General features: G+C 43.0%; 1 protein-coding gene and 1 pseudogene across 5 annotated transcripts in view; one reads left to right on the top strand and one right to left on the bottom strand.

Moving 5' to 3' along the window:
• DISC1 (DISC1 scaffold protein) overlaps positions 1-21,222 on the bottom strand; it is a 361,779-nt gene that overhangs the window by 115,552 nt on the left and 225,005 nt on the right. The gene's annotated exons all lie outside the window — the stretch shown is intronic.
• On the top strand, positions 19,622-20,099 carry LOC131492530 (low molecular weight phosphotyrosine protein phosphatase-like; annotated as a pseudogene).

The following is a 21,222-nucleotide window of genomic DNA, read 5'->3' as shown; positions in this document are numbered from 1 at the left end:
ACAGGGAAATAAATCAAAGCACACAAATCCTATCTGTAGTCAGGCACACCTAAAAATTATTTGTAATCACTGTGCACATTGTTTTTATACACAAACGTCTGTTTGTGAGAGAAACCACAATTGCCATTATACATTTTGCAAAATAGACGCCCTTACAGAATTCATCTTGACTCATTCTGATGAAGATTAAGAGTTTATCAGAAAAGGTAGGGGCGCCTGGGTGGCTCAGTCAGTTAAGCGTCCATCTTCAGTTCAGGTCATGATCTCACAGTTCATGAGTTCGAGTCCCATGTCAGGCTCTGTGCTGACAGATCACAGCCTGGAGCCTGCTTCAGATTCTGTCTCTCTCTCTCTCTCTCTGCCCCTCCCCTGCTCCACACTCTGTCTCTCTCTCTCATTCTCTCTCTCAAAAGTAAACATTTAAAAAAATTTAAAGAAGAAAGAGTTTACCAGAAAAGGTCTTTCTGTCCAGTCTCAGCATCAATATGTTTGGAGAACATGTTTGGAGAAAATAAAATTAGGAGATTTTATTAGGAATAAAATTAGCCAAGGATGAACTTAGAGCAAACCCCCATAGCAAAGTTCCATGCACTAGCCAGAAGGCCCATTGCGACAAAAACACCCAACCAGAAAGCCTTCGTGCCAGGGAGAAGCTTAGCTCTCCCCATTTGACCTTAAATTTACTTGCTAAACCTTTTAAGAGTAAGAAGAAAAGGAAATCTCCCAAGAACTTGAAAACAACTACGGCGAAGTCTTAAGCACATTTTTCACTATTATCGAGGATAACACGAATGCATGGTGTTTTATTAATGCTGAATTAAGAATCAAAGAGAAAGTAGCAGCTCATTGTCAAAGCTGTCTTGAGAACAACAACAAAACAAGATTAGTACCGCTGAGATGTGTATAAATTATATAAATTACACTCATGTTGCATCAAGAAAATCAATCAGTGAGGAGGGGGAAAAAAAGTATTTCCTGCTTCTTAAAAACCATCAGGATTCATCCATCAACAAAGACTTAGTGCAACACAAAGGGTAAAATCTAAAGGAAAATAAATGTCAAACAAAGTAGGCACTAGAGTGGAAGATGACAAATTCTTTAAAATTGAGGGGCTTTATGGAAAGTTAGACCAAGAAAAAAACAAAAAACAAAAAACAAAAACAACTCTGCCCAGGGAATGGAATGTAGAAAACATATAAATAATAATGGAAAGCTATAACCAAAATTAGGTCACAATGGGACAGCTGCTACTGAGGTTTCCGGAGTAGGGAGTTGGTGCAGGCTGCCTCCTGGGTAAGGAACTAGGCATTTGTCTCCTTCTTGCCGTTCCTCTTTCCTTCCCTCCCCAAACGTCTCTTCCTTCCTGCTGACCTAGGGTCTCACAGACCTTGTAAGCATTCGAAGTGCATTTAAGAATGTATACCAAGGAACCCTGAGAGCAAAACAGACAGATGTCTCCGAACGGAGGGTCCCACAGGATAATTGTAGGTGACATACAAACTGGAAAACTGTCCTTGGATTTTGCAAATATTGTATTCCAAGATAATACTGGCTCTGGACCAGTCACTTACGAATACACGTATAACACAGACAGGCGTGCACAGAGGCAGGTGACGGCTGTGATCTCACTTGATTGGAATGCAGCCATCAGCAAGCTCCCAGGACGTGGAACGCAACCCAGAACCAGGAACCGAATCTGAACAGTCACTTAGGAACCAACAAGGGAGGTCAGAGATCCCGTGAATGTTATTGGCAGGCCCCCACTCAGCCCAGTCCCTCCTCTCTTGCCTTGCATAAAGACGTAAACCATCTTGCTCCTCATTGCTAAGGTCCTAACAGATGAAAACAAACAGATTAAAATGGGAAAGAGCTGAAATAGGAACGTTGCTAGCACAAATATAGCTCGTAGCCTGTATGGGGGAGAGAGGGAAGAAAAAGGAAAATGAGGAGAACACAGGACTCAAAACACAGCAGTCCCCACGGCCATTTGACGAAGGGGCCTGCGGCCATGCACCACTCCACAGACCCTGAGGCTATCGCTATGCGCACAGTCATGAACTTGGGGTCACATGTTCCAGTTCTAATTCTAATTTTGCTACAAGTACGAGCACAAATACTTTAGCCTCTTTGAATCATAAAATGAAGATAATCACCTTGACCTTCCTGATCTTTGTGTTCAGCAGGAACATAGCCTCAGAATTAAAGTGTGATTATGTATACAATTGAAGAATATTATTTAATTAGTATAATTAGTATACATAATATTCATCCTAAGTCATCAAGAAGAGGTCAAATTGCTGTCTGTGTGTGGAACACGAACGCCGTAATTTTTTACAGCCAAAGTGAATTCATCTTCTCAAGGAGAATAAATTCAATGGCCACGGTATTTACATCATTAACAAGACCCATGGATGAAACAAAGCTCTGGGAACTTTTCTAAACATGGGTAAAGACTGTGGATATCTGAAGGAAAGAAAACTGTAGCATCATATGAGAGGTCTCAGTTTAGACACAATGACCTTCTGTAAGTCACAGGAGGCATGCTGAGCTGTGTAAATACTATACAGAAGAAATGGCAGAGATTTGAGGTCTAAGAACTCAGCATCCTTCTTTTTTTAATATTTACTTATTTTTGAAAGAAAGAGAGAGAGAGAGTAAGGGAGACAGAATGGGAAGCAGAGGGCAGAGAGAGAGAGAGAGAGAGAGGGAGAGAATCCTAAGCAGGCTCTGAGCTGTCGGCACAGAGATCATCACGGGGCTTGAACCCATGAACCATCAGATCATGACCTGAGCTGAGATCAAGCTTAACTGACTGAGCCACCCAGACACCCCAACTCAGCATCCTTCTAAGAAATTGCAACCTGTTGGTGCTTCAATGCCCCCTTGGAGAATCCAGTTAGGTAACTTCCATTCGAAAACTGTCTACTTCTCTTTTCTACCTCAGCTAAAAATTAGTGTAACTTCCTATCACTGCAGAGATTCAAAATTGTGCTGTGGACAAGGGCTATTCTTTATAGCCTCACAAAAGCTGCTGTTAAAGCTCCCTCAGGCCGCCTTCAGAGGCATAGTCCACCCTGTGAAGGAAGTGCCCATGGGCTGCTGAGAGGGGCAAGCACAGGTTCGTGGCTTGGCAATCCCTGAAGTGACCTTCAGATAGAGGGCTGTGCCCGGACAGAGACTGCTAAGTGCCCCCCAGCTTCCATTCTCCTCTCCATCCACAGAATAGGGCCTGGGGCTGGGCCTCCCTTGCAGCCAGATGTGGCCATGGGACTAAGACCTATGCTAAGGGCCATAACTGGAAGTGTCATTGGGCAGCTTCTGGGAACCCTCCCCAAGGGACAGAATGCCTGGGCATGGTCTCCGCATCCAACCTTCTTCCTCAACCACCACATTTCTATAGGCCACGAGGCTGAAGTCACATGTGAAGAAGCAACATGGCAGCAGCTTGGGTCCCTGAGACCGTGAAGGCACCGTGACAGCCCTGGACTGCCTGCCTGCACACTAGTGTGAGAACAACAACAAATCATGTCTATTGTAAGCAGCTATAATTAAGAATTATTTGGGATTTTCTGTCATAGCTGAGCCTAATGCTAACTAACATAAGGTCAAAAACATACAGGATAGAAGAGACAGCTTGAGGTGGGTATTTTGTCAAGGTAACAACGTTCCTTCTTCAGAGAGAAGATTCTACAGAATCTTACCAGACAGAACATAAATGTTTTTTTAACTACCAACCCTTGGTGCCCTACCTACTTCATTCTTCATTTCCCTTCTTTTGCAGCCAAGCTAGGTTCCCGACCACCACCAGAACCGCATACACAATTCTCACGCACCCGCCAAGAATGTTGTTTTCTCTCCCCTTGGACAGGCCTCTCTTTTTGTCTTTGCCCACATATACTGATCGCTTCTTTTAATATCTGGGATAGAAATGTAGCGTGCCTGTAGCAGCAACCTGCTTTTATCTGTTGTCCCATCCTCAGGAAGCCACCCCTGCCCCGGGTGGTAAGGTGGAGATGACAAGAATGGCTCCTGTCCCCTGTCATCACAGGGATGGACGTGCCACCCAAGACAACCAGAGTCTTCCCGAGACTGACGTTCAGGAATTGAAAGAAAAGAGGTTCCTTTCTGTGGTGGGGATGACAAGGGGGGGATGCAAGCTGGCAGCAGCCAAAGGCCACCTGGCAGCCATTTTCCTTGTCACCTGCTGTTTCCAGAGCCGTGTCAAGACCACCAGTTTCCTACCCAAGAGCTATTCTCCCAACATAACCAACCTCTTATTGGGGATGGCAACATCCTTAGCTAAAAGTAAATAAACTCAAAACAAACAAACAAAAAACCACAACACAACAACAACTGGATTTCGGGTTGTCTTGCAGACTGGGCGGCTGAAGGACACAGTAGTGACCAATGGGACATAAGCATGAGCCACTAGTTGGGCTTGTGAGAAAGCTATTTACTAGAGAAGTGGACTTATCAGTTATGCACCTCTTGCCCATGGTCTTGTCTCTGCCTAGAACATAAATGTGATGCTAGAAGAGGGGCAGCCATATTGTGAACACTGGGAGACAAGCAATGCTAAGGATGGCTGAGTGGAAACGTGGAAGGATCCAGGCTCTCGGGACATCTCCCTGCTGACTCTGGGCTACCTGTCTCCAGGCTTCTTGTTGCAAGAGAAAAGCAAGTCCTCCAATTGATTTAAGCCACCACGCGGAGGCTGTTGTCGCTTACGGCTGTTTGAACTTTCTGATACAGAATTTATTACCCGGGAATAAAATGGTACAAGAAACAGGACCCAAATGGGAAATTGGTGGAGAAGAAAAGATGACGCCCTGGTACATGGCTGGAAATCTTGTGTCTTGAGGAGTGGCAGCAACATGGTGAAACCATCATCTACCGTCCCTTGGAAATGCTACTTGCCAAAAGAAGTGATGCTGGGGAACATAGAGGAAAAATTCAGAGCACTGGCATCTGCTGGGTCCTTCGTGACACACAGAAGGGAGAAACACTCACATGACTGCAGGTGCCTACAACTCATTTAAGAAGGTGACGACCCTCAGGCGCTGACCCTGCACCTGCACAACCCTGAGAGTGATGCCCCCTTAAATTCTATGTGCTAGGGGCCTCCCTCACACTAGTCCCAGCCCTGCCCTGCTGCAAGCAGAGGAGAAAAGAAGGAAAGGCGGCTCTTCTATAAAAAGTCCTCTGCCAAGACAAGATGATCAGGAGTCCCATAATTCATGGCCGAAAAGGCTGATTTCTTCTCTATCCCAAAGCAAAGCATTACTAAACATTAGCCATAGAATGACAGCCTTAGCCAGGGATAAAACTGGTGCCCCACCAGCCATAAGGGGCAAGCTTGTTGGGAAAAAATGGGATTATAGGTATCACCTTGGGAGTGGGGGGTGGGAGGGGGTGACAAAGCACAGATGTAAGAGACAAGATTCTTCAGGCTTACAAAACCACATCCAGACGAAATGTTTAAATACAGTTGTTCACTCATGGGACTCTGGAAGGAAATAAAACAGAAGCCCACCCCTTTTTTTTTCTATTGGTGCTTCCTGTTCTCTTCCTTAATACATATGCAGCTCATGTTTTGCCTTCAGGGAGCCAAATAGAGTTAATAAACACGACCACAATATCTGCCAAATCATATCAGGGCGATGTCTAACCTGGCGAGCTTTAGAGAATCCGCTTCATCCGTCGGAAAGCTTGAGGAAGCACACCGCTGTCAGAGCCGCTCCGCTCTGGCTACCTGCAGCCCAGAGTCAGTGCTTATTTCGTTTTGCTTTGTCTTAGCCCTCATTTTCACATACCGCCGCACTGTCGCTAGGAAGGGCCTGCATCCATCCAGAGCTCACGCCGTATCCCATGTAGAGGAAGCACCGGGACCCTTGGGGACCCTGGAGATTTCCACACTCACACACACAGGAGAGAATTTAGTAGTGGTGAGGATGCTAACCTCAAGAACAGACCAAATAATTTGGGCATCTTATACCGGCATCTCCTTTATTGATGCATGGTCCAAAATTCATGCCCTCACGCAATTTATTTTAAACAAACACAAGTTTCTGGGGCGCCTGGGTGGCGCAGTCGGTTAAGCGTCCGACTTCAGCCAGGTCACGATCTCGCGGTCCGTGAGTTCGAGCCCCGCGTCGGGCTCTGGGCTGATGGCTCAGAGCCTGGAGCCTGTTTCCGATTCTGTGTCTCCCTCTCTCTCTGCCCCTCCCCCGTTCATGCTCTGTCTCTCTCTGTCCCAAAAATAAAAAAAAATAAAAAAAAAAACGTTGGGAAAAAAAATTTTAAAAAAAAAATAAACAAACACAAGTTTCAGGGAAGTTGCAAATATAGTACGATTTTTTTTTTTTTTTTTTTTTTTTTTACTGAACCATCTGAGATTTGTTAACCAGATGCCCCTAGATTCCTGGCTACTTTAGCGGTATTTTCCTCCAAACAAGGACATAACCTACATAACCACAAGACAACTACCAAAACTAGGAAATTAATACTGATAGATGAGGATCATCCATCCTCAGGCTCCAACAAAATTTTTCCAAGTGTCCCAGTAATGTTTTCTTGTGACAAAAGCTTTCCCCGACCCCCTCAAAACCTCAAAAACCACACACTGCACAGAGTTCTGATGTTTCTTCAGCCTCCTTCTGTATGAAATGGTTCTTCAGTCTCCCCTTGACTTTTCATGACCTTGGCACTTCTGAGGACTACAGGCCGGTTATTCTGCAGAATGTCACTCTGTTTGAGTTTGTCTGGTGTTTGCTCATGAGTAGAGTCAGGTTTGCATTTTTGGTAGGAATTACTGGTCATATTAACTGTGATCACTTGATCAAGATGGGACCTGCCAGACTTTTCCACTATAGAGCTACTCTTTTCATCTTTGTATTTTTTTAATGTTTATTTATTTTTCAAAGAGAGAGAGACAGAGCACAAGCAGGGGAGGGGCGGGGGGGGGGGGACACAGAATCCGAAGCCTCTCCAGGCTCTGAGCCCAATACGGGGCTCGAACCCATGAACCGTGAGATCATGACCTGAGCCAAAGTCAGACACTTAACCGATTGAGCCACCCAGGCACCCCTCATCTTCGTATTTAATAAGTATTCAGAGGGAATGTAATCGAAACTATCTAAATGTCCCATTCCGCAAGAATCTCTTCAGGGTATTTATTTGTATATACGTGGACTCGTTATTTTCCATTTTATTCTTGGGTTATAATCCCCTAGTATCATCTTCATTTATTTTGATGCTCAAATTATGCCCAGTTTGGCCAGAGGGCATGGGGGTGGAGAGCATTCAAGGTGAATTCTGGGTCCTTTTGTCCCACAATTCTGTGAACACATCCTTGCTTTCCAGGCCCAACTTGTTCTAGCCCCATCTTGTACTGTTTCTGCTTGCATTCGTCAGTGGTTCCCAACAGCCCTGGTTCCTCTCAGTATAAAGTAGTATTTAGAAGCCAAGAACTGGACTCTGGGTGTGTTTACCGCTGTTGGGGTGTCACTGTTCCCAGGGTCTCTCAGTAGCAGAGCTGGAAGATACACGTATGAATGCATATGTACACACACACTTGTACATTGGTATTTCTCTATTTCTACCTATTGAAAACTTTGAGTTCACGGTAGTACCTCTGGTTTTACTCTGATACCACAGGGTCCCTTCCAGTTTTCTCCCTTTCCTCAACGGTAACCCCCATCCTCGACAGTAAGAAACTGAGCTTGTTAGGAGGGACACCACAGAAGAGACACTGCAGCTCCCCCATCATGGATGCCTACCTACCTCACTCACCTAATGTCTAAGTTGTTCAAGAAGGGAAGGGATGGGAAAAGAAACAGGAGAAAGACTTCCAATGAATTTTTGAGGAAAATGTAATGTTAAAGAAAGCCTGGCCTGCAGCAGCTTGTGACTATTAATTCCTAAAATGATTTTTGGGCCCCCAAATTTGTACCCACAGGATGAGCAAAGCCTCCAATCCAATACCTACCTCAAAGATGCCATAGATGATAAAGGACCAGGGAAGAACTCAGGGTTGAGGAGAAGAGAGGGCTGGGCTTCTGGATTGGTTAGCCTGGGCCTGTGATTCCTGCAGGGTCAGAGTTCTCACTCCACACAGCCTGCACACCCAGTAGCTCTTGTCTACACCACTGCACTAAGTGTGAGTAGAGCCCTTCTGTGTCCAGCCTGACTCGCTATAGTCTATTCACTATGGCAACAGAGCTATCCTTTAAAATGTGAATCAGATTATGTCCTCTTCTGCTGAAAACCCTGAGATGGCTTCCCATCTTAATCGGAAAGGTCATAACATCCTATTATACACCGTCCTATATGATCTGTCCCCGCTTTCCTCCCTGTCCTCACCTCCTACTGCCCTCCCCCCGAGTCTCTCCCACACAGGCCTCCTGGCAGCTTCTCAGATGCTCAGCATGCTGGCTGTTTGCTCTGCCTGGAAAATCCCTCTCCAGAATCCAGACTGCTGGCCTACTCCTTTAATTGAGGTCTCTGCTCAACTGTCACCTTATCAGTAAAGCCTTCCCTAACCCAACAATCTAAAATAGAAATACACACACACACACACACACACACACACCACTCCTGTGCCCTGAGGCTGGGTTTTCTTCTTAGCACTTAATATCACTCACATATTATATAATTATTGTTCCTTTATTTGTCTGCCGCCCTCCATCTCAAGGTGTAATCATATAGGCTCCATGACTGTAACTGGCTGAATCCCTCAAAAAGATATGCTGAAGTCCTAACCCCGGGATCTGTGAGGATGACCTCACGTGGAAACAAGGTCTTTGCACATGTAATTAGTTAAGTTACTTACTAGATCAGGGTGGGCCCTAAATCCAATGATTGGCATCCTGATAAGAAGAGGAAAGGATACACAAAGACACGCAGATACACAGGGAAGAAGGCCATATGGAAACAGAGACAGAGATTAAAGTGGTGTCTACAAGGCAAAAAGAGAATGCCAAGGATTGTCTGCAACCACCAGGAACTAGGACAAGGCAGGGAGAGGTTCTACCTGGAGCCTTCAGAGAGAGCACGGCCATCCTGACACCTTGATTTCAGATTTCCAGCCTCCGCAACTGTGAGAGAGCACATTTCTGTTTGTGCTGATTTAAGGCAACTCTAGGAAACTAGCGTAACTGTATGTTATCACCATGGTATCTCTAACTGCTGCAAATAGTGCCTGGTACATATGAGGCACCAAAAAAATGATCACTGCATGAAGAGGTGAACTGCTTCCAAAACGCTCTGTCATTGGTTGATATCATTAACTTATCCAGGGCTGGGACACCTGGGTGGCTCAGTTGGTTAAGCATCTGACTTTGGCTCAGGTCATGATCTCACCGTTCGTGAGTTCGAACCTCGCGTGGGGCTCTGTGCTGACGTCTCAGAGCCTGGAGCCTGCTTCAGATTCTGTGTCTCCCTCTCTCTCTGCCCTTCCCCCACTCACACTGTCTGTCTGTCTGTCTCTCTCTCTCACAAGTAAATAAACATTAAAAAAATAATTTTTTTAACTCATCCAGGATCACTGCAAGCCTATGTGGTGCCTACATCTTCCATTTGTGCAAAACAGAAGGAGATGCCCTTCTTCAAGACATGCCACTTCTTTTTGTTGAAAAATTCCCATATCATCTTGACGTTATCAGGACAAGACCTACTACACATAAGTGTAATATGATTAATTATTAAAATATACATGATGAGGGTAATGAATACTCGGTGTGACTGGTATTCCATGAGATGTGGGGCTCTTGCTCAGTGTACAGCCTGGGCAGCCATTCACAGCGGCTCTGATCTAGTCAATCACACTTCTTTCAGTTACTTAGGGAGGAAGTAGGATTCAGAGAGAAGATATAGGGCAAAATAACAAGAAGCCACACCCTCTCTTCTCCAGTCACTAACCGGGAGACAACATAAACATGGGATAACCTGAGAACAATATTAAAGCAATAAACTGTGTGATTAAATACATGATACATATTGGAAAATAAATACACAGGCAGACCAGAATGAAAGGATCAGATGACGGCATCATTGCACCATGGTCAGAAGAAGGAAAAACTACTATTCATCAGTGTCTGCCATGTGCCAGACAAACCTGACCCCACTTAAGTTACACAGAGCTCAACGGGCTAAAGGCTTCTAACACCGGCACCAGTGTTCTCGCCAGCGAAAAGCGGTAAGGCTTAGCAACTTGCCCCAAATCACGTAGCTAAGTAAGTAGCAACACTGAGATATGAATCTGGATCCACCTGGCTACAATGCCTGCCCTTGTCATGCATCACGCTGCCATCTTTGAGCAAGTTTAAAGGAAATTATAGGCATGCAAATTCAGTGAAATGGGAGTTTCTCCAAATTAGGTATACACAAGTTTCAGTTCTAAATAAGAATCATAGCACATGCCTAGGCTTTTCTGTGTACTAATCGTCTTCATATACTATACGTAAATTCGGAAATTATTTTTCATCTGATAGCCAGTGTAAAGCCAGGCCAGTCATTTGCAAGGGGAATGGGTTCACAGCATGACTTCATACACGCCATGGTAAGTAATAAAATTCGAGAACAAGTTGTGGCATTTTCTGCCAGTTGGTTCGTTCAAAACCACTCTGGTCCCGCCAAACACATTTTCCTCCACAGTAGAGATTTAAAGTGAAAGACGATAACTCCCACATCCCCTTGTCATTAAGGTTCTGTCTGTGGTTGACCTGCCCTGCTGTCACACCCACGTGAGACCAGGAAGCCATGATGGGTATCCTGAAGCAGCAGCCAGGAGCTCTTCCAGAAGCATGGTCAGAGGCGTCTAGAGTTTCTGAAGCTGCTTGGGCATAATATCCTCTGTCCAGTGCCTAGTTCTGCAAGGTTCAAGCAATGGAGGGCAGTTGCACCTTCCACTGCCCCAGTTGCATGGTGAGGTTGGACATTTCTCCTGGCTATTTCACTTCTGGGTGTAAAGCATCCACGTTTGGTTCTCTGGACCTCATAGAAATGTTACAGCAAATTAACATCGTCCAAGCAATCTTTCTTAATGAGCCGGAGAACACTGTGTTGCCTGCATCTAAGAAAATGTACCTATATTTAAAATCCTTCCACTTACATTCTTGGATAAATGAAGAGAGAATAGCTCTGGATATAGTCAGGAATTACTGTAGGCATAGAAAACTACCGTGCCCAGGGTGCCTGGGTGGTTCGGTTGGTTGAGCATCCGACCCTTGATTTCCGCTCAGGTCCTGATCTCACAGTTTGGGTTCGAGCCTGGTGTTGGGCTCTGGGCTGACAGTGCAGAGCCTGCTTGAGATTCTCCCTCTCTCTCTCTCTGCCCCTCCCCTGCCTGCACGCTCTCTGTCTCTCTCAAAATAAATACATAAAATTCAAAAAAAAGAAGAAAATCAGCATCTCCTTGTCTGGAGTCACCACCTCCATGCCCTCCAACTCTTACTCCAAGAGACCAGCAATAAAATCCAAGAGCTTTTTTTTTTTTTTAAATTTTTAAAATTTAAATCCAAGTTAGTTAACATATAGCGTAATAATGGTTTCAGGAGTAGAATTTAGTGATTCATAGCTTACATATAATACCCGGTGCTCACCGCAACAAGTGCCCTCCTTAATGCCCTTCACTCATTTAGCCCACCCCTCGCCCACCTCCCCTCCAGCAACCCTGTTTGTTCTCTGTATTCAAGAGTCTCTTACGGTTTGCTTCCCTCTCTGTTTTTATCTTATTTTTCCTTCCAAGAACTCTTTTCAAATGAACAGAATAAACTCATCTGGCACGCACGATCTTCCATTTTTTCGGAAGTGCCTCTCTGCAAGTGTCTGTGTATAGGCCATGGACTCTGTTCTTCAGAAAAGAACAGAAGGATGTGGCTGCAGAGGAAAAGAACGGATCACAAAGTCATAATTCTTTACCCGGTCATTTTACCGGGTGACCTTGGGCAAGTTATTTAGCAAACTACTGCCTCCCAGGAACCCCCCTCGTCTTATTTCAGGAGGACATAAATGCAAGGCCTTCTAATACGGAAGCACGTAGGTCAATTACATGTATTATTTGTAGCTCTCTCTCACTTATCTGACTGCATCCCACCGGTGCTTGAGATAAGACTCGTCTCCAGTAGACCAGCAGCATTATTTTTCCCTGATTGGGGAATGTGTGCCGGCCTGCCTATGGATAAAATAAACGCGAGCTAGCATTTTTCGGAGCTTCGGTGTTAGCTGCTAATAACCATCTCCTGCTGCAGGGCAAGGAAGAAGATTAAGCCATAGTCCCTGATGAAAACAGACACGAAAGGCAGCAGGGGCAAGAGAAAGTTAAATCCCAGACACAGGCTGGACTTTTTGAAAGAATGTATCTTAAGTTAATGCCGTAATGAATAAAATCATTTTACTCTCAATACATGGCTTCAGAAGCTTTTACTCTGGGAACGAGATCTTTATTCTGGAGACAACTAAAATCACTTATACATTCCTTGTATAAATCATGAAGATCCAATAAATCTAGTCTTATATAGACTGTGTCTATTTGGGGAAGCAGGAGAGGAGTAGGAAGTATAAAATAACACAGAATGGGAAGTCTCTACATTTGGCCACTGTAGGCAAACCTATTTGGTACAAAAAGTACTTCTGTATTGGAAATTACTGGAACATATGACAAACTCAACAGAAAACAATAATCAAATGTTCATGCTTAGATGCTAAAAATACACTGGGGTGATTGTGATTTTTTATCTCTAATTTCAGCACTAATGATGATGATTATTAAAATACATGTGTAAAGAAATCAAACCTCAGGCTTTGATAGGGAAGGGAGCGAAGCTCTAAACAAATACATATTGCTGTTCAGGGTAATTTCATCCTCAAAATTAATCAGACCGTCCAAAACCAGATGCAGCATTTTAATTAGGTAAAGCTAACAGCCACGCCGAATAACAAAAGGAAAGGCATAGATCAAGTGGTAGACAAGATCCTCATATAGGGTTCGATTTTTCCAAAGTTATATCATTACTGATGAGAGTCAAGGAGGTCAATGCAAGAAACCCGGAAGTAGGTCATAAGCCATGTCTCCCCAAAGCAGTGGTTCTCCAAATGTGGCCCCCAGACCAGCAACGTCAACATCTCCTGGGAATTTCTTAGAGACACACATTCTCAGGCCCTACACTTATGGAATCCGAAGCACTAAGGGCCCAACAATCTGTGTCTAACAAGCCCACCAGGTGATTCTAACACACACTACAGTCAGAACCACTGCCAAAGGCATAAAGTAAAATTCTATCCTTTTCCTGACTCCTTGGAACTAGTCTGAAAATCCACAGGACGCAAGCAGTTTGTGGCTGAACGGTGGGGAAAATTCCCACTGCTTAGCCAGTGTTAGGAGAATTTTCTGGTAATATTCGTCACCTGGTTCTTCCATCTGCTCTAGTTATTTATTGATATGGAACAGTCAGCAACTATTTCCAACTTGTTGACTTTCAACATCAGTTCCAAATTACATTTTGTTTTGCCATGTTCCATTTACTCCAAAACATTCCATGGTGAAGGAGTAAAAGGCCAGGTTCTTCTCCCTTTTTCTTTCCTCACAATTGCGTTAAAGAAAATCTGTGTTCGGTCAAAATGTCCTTTACCCTGCCCAGCATAGACGCCGACCCTTCCTGGCCAACCATGCCTTGTCTTCTGGACAATCTGTCCAGCTGGGAGACTGAAATTCCCCCTTAACACGAAAACATCAGAAAAACAAGAAAATGCAAATCTTTCTTTCTTTCAAGTCAGTGTGTATGCGTGTTGTGTGTGTGTGTGTGTGTGTGTGTGTGTGTGTGTGTTTTTAGATCCTAAGAACATAGACAGATACATGGTTAGATTATGACATGTGATTGTAAGCAATTTTTATTATTACCATTATTTCATTTGCTGCAGGTCGAAGTCATGACTGACCTAAATTGAGTATATATAGCTTCAACCTTTTCTCTGCTCATGCTTCTGCGTATATTCCGTACTGCTTTAATTCACTTGATGGCATCTTGCTATTTTATCTAATGTGTCTGTGTATTTCTCCATGATTCCATTATAAGTTCCTGGAGGGCAACAACCACACCTCCTACTTCTCATGAAGTAGAAAACTGTTGTACAGAGATTCAAAAGATATCCGCTGTATGTATTTAATAGAGTGTCCCCTCTGCCCCGTGTCCCAGGAACAAGCTGCTAAAATTCTACTTTGGTGGTTTACCCCTTGAAACCAAATCATCTCTGATTTTAGGAAAAACGCAAAGCAATAAATAAAACACCCCTGGCTTAACGTAACCCTAAAGAAGTAACTTAAAGATAAAGCTCTACCCATTCCCAAGATCAGGTGTGAGGTACATGGGGTGTCACGATGCACCAGGGGCCTGGTTACACCGGGACATGGTGACCAGCTTCCAATCAGCCACATAGCTTTGCTTCCAAACACTGACAGCAGCCCAACAGGCAGCAGACTCTACAACAAATGACTGCAAACATGTCACCGCAAGGAAGTTTTTCAAATGTTACAAATAGGCTGAAGGCTGTCGCAGAAAGAGGAAAGGAAGGGACAATTTAATCGGCACTGTATAAATGAAAGAAATATACTGGCCTTGTTCCATAAATGGTAACTGAAATACTATTTGGACCAGTCACTTATCAGGGGACAATAAAACAACCTGCCACTGTACCCCAGAGAGGAGAAAAATAAGGACAAAAGACAAGAAAGCTCCATTCATTCCAAAGAAAAGGCAGAGTGACAAAGAAACCATAGCAGGGTTGACTATTGATCTGAGATCTCTCGCTAGTCCAGCGGAAGCATGCCCGAGTCAGTTCACCGAGGTCTGGCTGCAATAGCTCCTTGACTCCATCACAAGTGCTCTGCCCCACATCCTCTGTCTGAGGAAAGTCCACTCAGCCTTCAAGATTTACCTCCAGTGTCACTTCCTCTCTGAAGTCTCTCGCAAAATGCTGCCCAGTAAAATCAGTCACCTCCCTGCCTCCCTGCTCCCACTGCTCTCCCGGGGTAGCGCTGTGGTTCTGAGTCCCCCCCCACCCCCCAGCCGGTGATGCCAGAAGGGTGCAGAGCACTGCTCAATCCCCTCCGTTTCACCCACAGGACCTAACAGAAGGCCTGGCACCTCGCAAGGCAGTGCTCTAAAAATCTACTGAGTTGTGCAAAGGAATAATAAACAGTACTTCAGTTCCCTGCGGTGGGAACTTTATTTGATGTGTCTTGCAGGTATGATATGTACCAGACGACCCAGGACAGGATACTATGCTGGTGCTTCCCATACCACGGTCTTCAATCCCTCGCATCAATCCTATGAGGAAAGTAGTGCTCAGGGGCATAAGGAAACCAGGACACCGAGATCCCAACCAAGTCTTATTTTGCACCCCTGTTCTATTGCATGGTACATGTGTCCTGGACCAGTGCCATAACCTCTAAGTGAGCCTTGAAGTCCTCCTCTACGAAACTGGGATGATTATATTTTAGTGCTTTGGCCTACTTTCTACAAGGGCATTGGGAAAACAAATGAAATCCCACTACGTATTGAAGAAGGGAGAACAGTAAAGAAGATAACCTAAAATGGAAAAAATGTGCACTGAACATATTTTTTTACTAAATGTTTCAGAAACGGCACCTAATGTGCGTCTCCTGAAGGGACAGCTCCCAAAAGAAGCTACACCTTAGACGTAGAGCTGCCTCTAAGAAGACACAGCTTTCAAATGGGCAGATTTTGACGCCAATTTTTTAAACACTGTATCACTCTTGTAAAAGTCTGCCCTGGCCCCCACACCGAGGAAAATGCAGAGAATTCTTGGTCACTGCATCTACAATGTCATGCTCATGACCATTCCCTAAATGTTTCCCATCTAACTAGACCCCAGATCACACCACACAGGTAACCGCATGAAAAATGACAGCTGTTAACAGGCACTGTTGTCAAAATCGAAACACCATAGGAAGTGGGAATATGTTAGGTAGAAAAGCTGCCGTGAGCCTGTACCGGATGATACCAGTGGTCACATGACAACACTTCAGCATGCATGATGCCAGAGGAACTCCAGAAAACAAATAATTACTGAGGTGCTAAGATGAGCCACGAACCATTTCATGTTTTAGGCAAGGGACGTGTATTTTAGCAGAATCACCACATTGTGCCAAATGGACTTGGAGGCAGAGGTACATAAGACACGACTGAATGGGTAAAGAACGGCTCTCAGGCTACTGCAACCGTCTAGGCACAGGAGGATGGTGCTCAGAGAATATAAAAGACGGACATCTTCCCAGTCATGTTATGAGACTGGTATAATCTTGATACCAAGTTTGGAAAAACTTAGTATGAGGATATAAAATCACAGTTAATTTCACTTATTAACATAATGCAAAAATGCTTTAAAAATTAGCAAAACTCCAGGGGCGCCTGGGTGGCGCCGTCAGTGAAGCGTCCGACTTCAGCTCAGGTCACGATCTCGCGGTCCGTGAGTTCGAGCCCCGCGTCGGGCTCTGGGCCGATGGCTCGGAGCCTGGAGCCTGTTTCCGATTCTGTGTCTCCCTCTCTCTCTGCCCCTCCCCCGTTCATGCTCTGTCTCTCTCTGTCCCAAAAATAAATAAAAAACGTTGAAAAAAAAAAAATTAGCAAAACTCCAGGAATGCCTGGCTGGCTCAGTTGGTGGAACATAGGACTCTTGTTCTTGGGGCTGTGAGTTCGAGCCCCCATGCTAGGGGTGGAGATTACTGAAAACAATAATAATAATAATAATAATACAAAAAAATTAGTAAGACCCCAACACAGTATAAAAAGTAAGAGTTTATCCCAGGAAAGTTAACAAAAATTTAATTTTTTTTTCAACTTTTTTTTTTTTTATTTATTTTTGGGACAGAGAGAGACAGAGCATGAACGGGGGAGGGGCAGAGAGAGAGGGAGACACAGAATCGGAAACAGGCCCCAGGCTCCGAGCCATCAGCCCAGAGCCTGAGCGGGGCTCGAACTCACGGACCGCGAGATCGTGACCTGGCTGAAGTCGGACGCTTAACCGACTGCGCCACCCAGGCGCCCCAACAAAAATTTAATTTTAAAAACCTTATTAATTTGGGTTTATAACATATATAGAAGTAAAAGAATAGTAATAGCAATATGCGGTATAAATAATAAATAAATATATATATATATCATATTGTATAATATTGTTTGAGTTAAGACTGTTAAAGTTGCAGAGTGTAAACCCTAGAGCAACCCATGGAGGAAACAAAACAAAGTGTGATAGTAATAATCTAAGGGAAGAGATCAAATGGAATACTGAAAAATACTCAATTCTAATGGAAAACAGAAAAAGAATAAAAAAGAAAAAAATACACATGGGAAAAATAGGAAACAACAGCATGACAGTAGACTTATGCTCAAACATATTAATAACTCTACTAAATATAAATGAATTAAAGATTCCCGTGAAAGGAGGAAATTATCAGTCTGGATAAAGAAGCAAGATCAAACGCTAGTATGTTTCCAGGAGACCCACTTGAAACGTAAAGACATAGGTTAAAATTAATGAAAAAAGATACATCATGCTAACACTAGTAATAAAAAAACCGAAGTAACTATATTCCTGCCAGACAGACCTCAGGAAAAAAAAAGTATTATAAGTAAAGAGGAATAGTTCATAATAATAAAGTGGGTACGTAAACAATCCTAAATGTATATGCTTCTGATGGAGGATGAAAATACTTGAAGTATCAAAGTACTTAAACAATGAAGCACTGAAATATATAATTTGATAGAACTGAGAAGAGAAACAGACATAGCCAACATACTCGTTAGAGATTCCAACAAACTTCTCTCAATAACTGACAGGTCAAGTAGACATTAAATCAGTAAGGATAATGATTTGAACACTATCAACCAGAGTCACTTAATCAACATTTATAGAACACTATACCCAATAATTGCAAAATTTACATTCTTCTCATGTGCACATAGAACTATAGATAAACTATAGGTTGGTCCATAAAGTAAGTCTCAAAAATTTCAAAGAAGATTAAATCATACCAGGAATGTTTTTGAAACACAACAAAATTAAATTAGAAAGCAGTAACATAAAGATATCTGGGAAATACTCAAACACTTGGAAAGTAAGCAATCTATGTCCAAGTAACTCACAGAGCAAGAATAAATTACAAGGAAAATTAGAAATTTGAATGATAATGAAGACTTAATAAATTTGCGGGCCTGACTGAAGTCATGCTTAGAGGGAAATTTATAGTTTTAGAATAGAAGATTTAAAACCATTGATGTAAGTGTCAACCTTATGAAAGTAAAAAAGAAGGGCAAATAAAACCCAAAGTAACTAGAAATAAGGAATAATAAAGCTAGGAATGGAAATCAATGAGATATAAAATGGAGAAACAGTAGAGAAAATTAATAAAAGCAAAAAATTGGTTTTTTTTATTTTTTTAATGTTTATTTATTATTGAGACACAGAGAGAGACAGAGCATGAGCAGGGAGGGGCAGAGAGAGAGGGAGACACAAAATCTGAAGCAGGCTTCAGGCTCTGAGCTGTCAGCATAGAGCCCGACGCAGGGCTCGAACTCACAAACTGCGAGATCATGACCTGAGCCGAAGTCAGACGCTTAACCAACTGAGCCACCCGGGCGCCCCCCAAAAATTGTTTTTTTTATAAGATCAGTAAAACTATTAAAACTCTAGACTGATAGAGCATAAATTAAAGCAAACACAAGTTACCAGGTATGCCATCAAGAAAAAAAAAGAGTAGACACATTACTATAGATCCTAGAGATATTAAAAGAATAATAAGGATATATTATGAACATCTTTTTATGCCAACAAATTCAACAGTTTAGATGAAATAGAAAAGTTCCTCAAAGGTGCAAATTATCAAAATTATATATACACATATATCTATTAAAGAAAGTGAATTTATAATTTAAAGCATTCTTTCAAGAACTCCAAAGTCAAGTGACTTTACTCTTAAATATTATCAAACGGGGGCGCCTGGGTGGCTCAGTCGGTTAAGCGTCCAACTTCGGCTCAGGTCATGATCTCACAGTCTGTGAGTTTGAGCCCCACGTCGGGCTCTGTGCTGACAGCTCGGAGCCTGGAGCCTGCTTCGGATTCTGTGTCTCCCTCTCTCTCTGACCCTCCCCCATTCATGCTCTGTCTCTCTCTGTCTCAAAAATAAACATCAAAAAAAATTAAAAAAAAAATATTATCAAACATTTAAGGAAGAAAAAAATACCACTTTCACATATACTTTCAGAAAATTTCAGGAGAAAGGAATGCATCTCAAATAATTTTATGAGGGCAGCATAACACTGATCTAACACTCATTATTAATGTAGTCAAATAGTAAGCAAACCACATCCAGCAATTTGTAAAAAGTATAATATTTCATGATCAACTATGGTTTAGGCAGGAAAAAAGTGTTATTTAAACATTTGAAAATCATCAGTGTAATTAACCACATTAACATAATAAAGGAAGAAAACAGATGAAATGGACTTCATCAAAATTAGAAACTTTAACTCATCAAAAGACACATTATGAAAATGAGCCGGAGAAAATTCCTGATGCAGTCAGCGGGTGCCTCTGTGTGCAAGGGAAGATGGCTGAGCAGGTGTCCAAGTCAGTGCTGTTCCTGTGTCTCAGTAACATCTGTCAATCACTCATCACAAGAGCAGTTTTGAGAAAACTTGTAACTGATCAAAACATTTAAAATAATTGGAGGGTAGACAGCGCAACAACATCCACGCATGAAACAGAAAACCCTCCCGATTATCAAGGGCAGAATTGCATGAAGGAGCATGTACTCCCACGAATCACATTGTCCAGGTGGGTTACCAAGAAGACTTTGCCACATTAGATTATACACTATGTACGGATGAAAGCAATCTGAGAGATTTGACTAGAAAAAGTAAACAAACTAAAACCTGCAAAGCTAAAATTGAACCACTTGGGAGCTATTATCCAAGAAAGCAACTTATTATTGGAGATCCCTATTATGGGAGTGACTCCGGCTTCAGGATATCTCCCAGCAGCGTGGAAGGTGCTGCAGGGCCTGCTTAGAGGAGGTTCAATGACACTGCATCCATTCCTGGCTGCAGCCAGCGGGGCTAGTCCCCACAGCCTCGGCATCTCTCAGTCAATGTGTCAAAGTGCGGTAACATTCCATAGCTCGAGGCCACCACTGTTTCTTTGGTTGACCTGCTCCTTCTTAACTTAAAAAATAATTATAGACGAAAATCAATTGTTGTGTTTGGCAGAAGAATGAATGAAGAGTTTTGATTCACGTGGTTTATGGGGTAAAGTGTCCTTAGGTTAGTTGAACCTACCACTTTCCTCCAGTTACAAAAATTATGGAACAAACAAAATAGAACAGGATGAAATAAGCATTACTTTCAGACCCAGATCAAAATCCGAGCCCACTGAGGCTTGTAAGTCATCTGCCCTACCTCTTCCCTAAGTGTGGACGGCTTGATGAGGATGAAAACCCCCTGTTCTCCCACACTGCCTCCTTATACCAGAGCCCTTCACCATCCACAGGAGCGCACAACCTAGATGAAAAGTGTTAATTTACACACGCTCATCATACACACTTGCGTACTTAAAAGAAAAGAAGGGCGCCTGGGTGGCTCAGTCAGTTAAACGTCAGACTTCGGCTGAGGTCACAATCTCGTGTTTAGGGAGTTCGGGCCCCATGTCAGGCTCTGTGCTAACAGCTCAGAGCCTGGGGCCTGCTTCAGATTCTGTCTCCCTCTCCGTCTCTACCCCTCCCCCGCTCACACTCTGTTTCTCTCTCTCTCAGAAATAAACATTAAAAAAAATTTTAAAGAAAACAGAAAAATATTTGTGGAATTAATCTTAAGCACCTTTAATACTTCCTAGGTTTTGTTTATTTAGTTTATTTTATAAGGAAGTAGGCTTATTTGCTCCCATTTGAACCACTTTGTCCCTGGAAATTTAATCTGATCCAGAAAGAGACTTATACGCCGGTTTATCTCACGGTCAGTGTGCAAAACGTGTCATTTTCTTCTGTGCATGTGTAACCCAAATGTCAAAAATAAATTAGCTTAGGAGGGAAGAAAGTAATTACAAAGTTAGAAAAAGCTCTTTTATGTTGGAATACTTAAATATTGATATGTTAATGAGCATTCATCAGTGCTTAATTTACAGGCAAATATAGGTCATTTCTGTGCACTGTGA

The sequence above is a fragment of the Neofelis nebulosa genome, chromosome 13, assembly GCF_028018385.1.
Source record: "Neofelis nebulosa isolate mNeoNeb1 chromosome 13, mNeoNeb1.pri, whole genome shotgun sequence".
Taxonomy (NCBI): Eukaryota; Metazoa; Chordata; class Mammalia; order Carnivora; family Felidae; genus Neofelis; species Neofelis nebulosa.
This window is presented reverse-complemented; position numbering and strand designations above follow the sequence as displayed.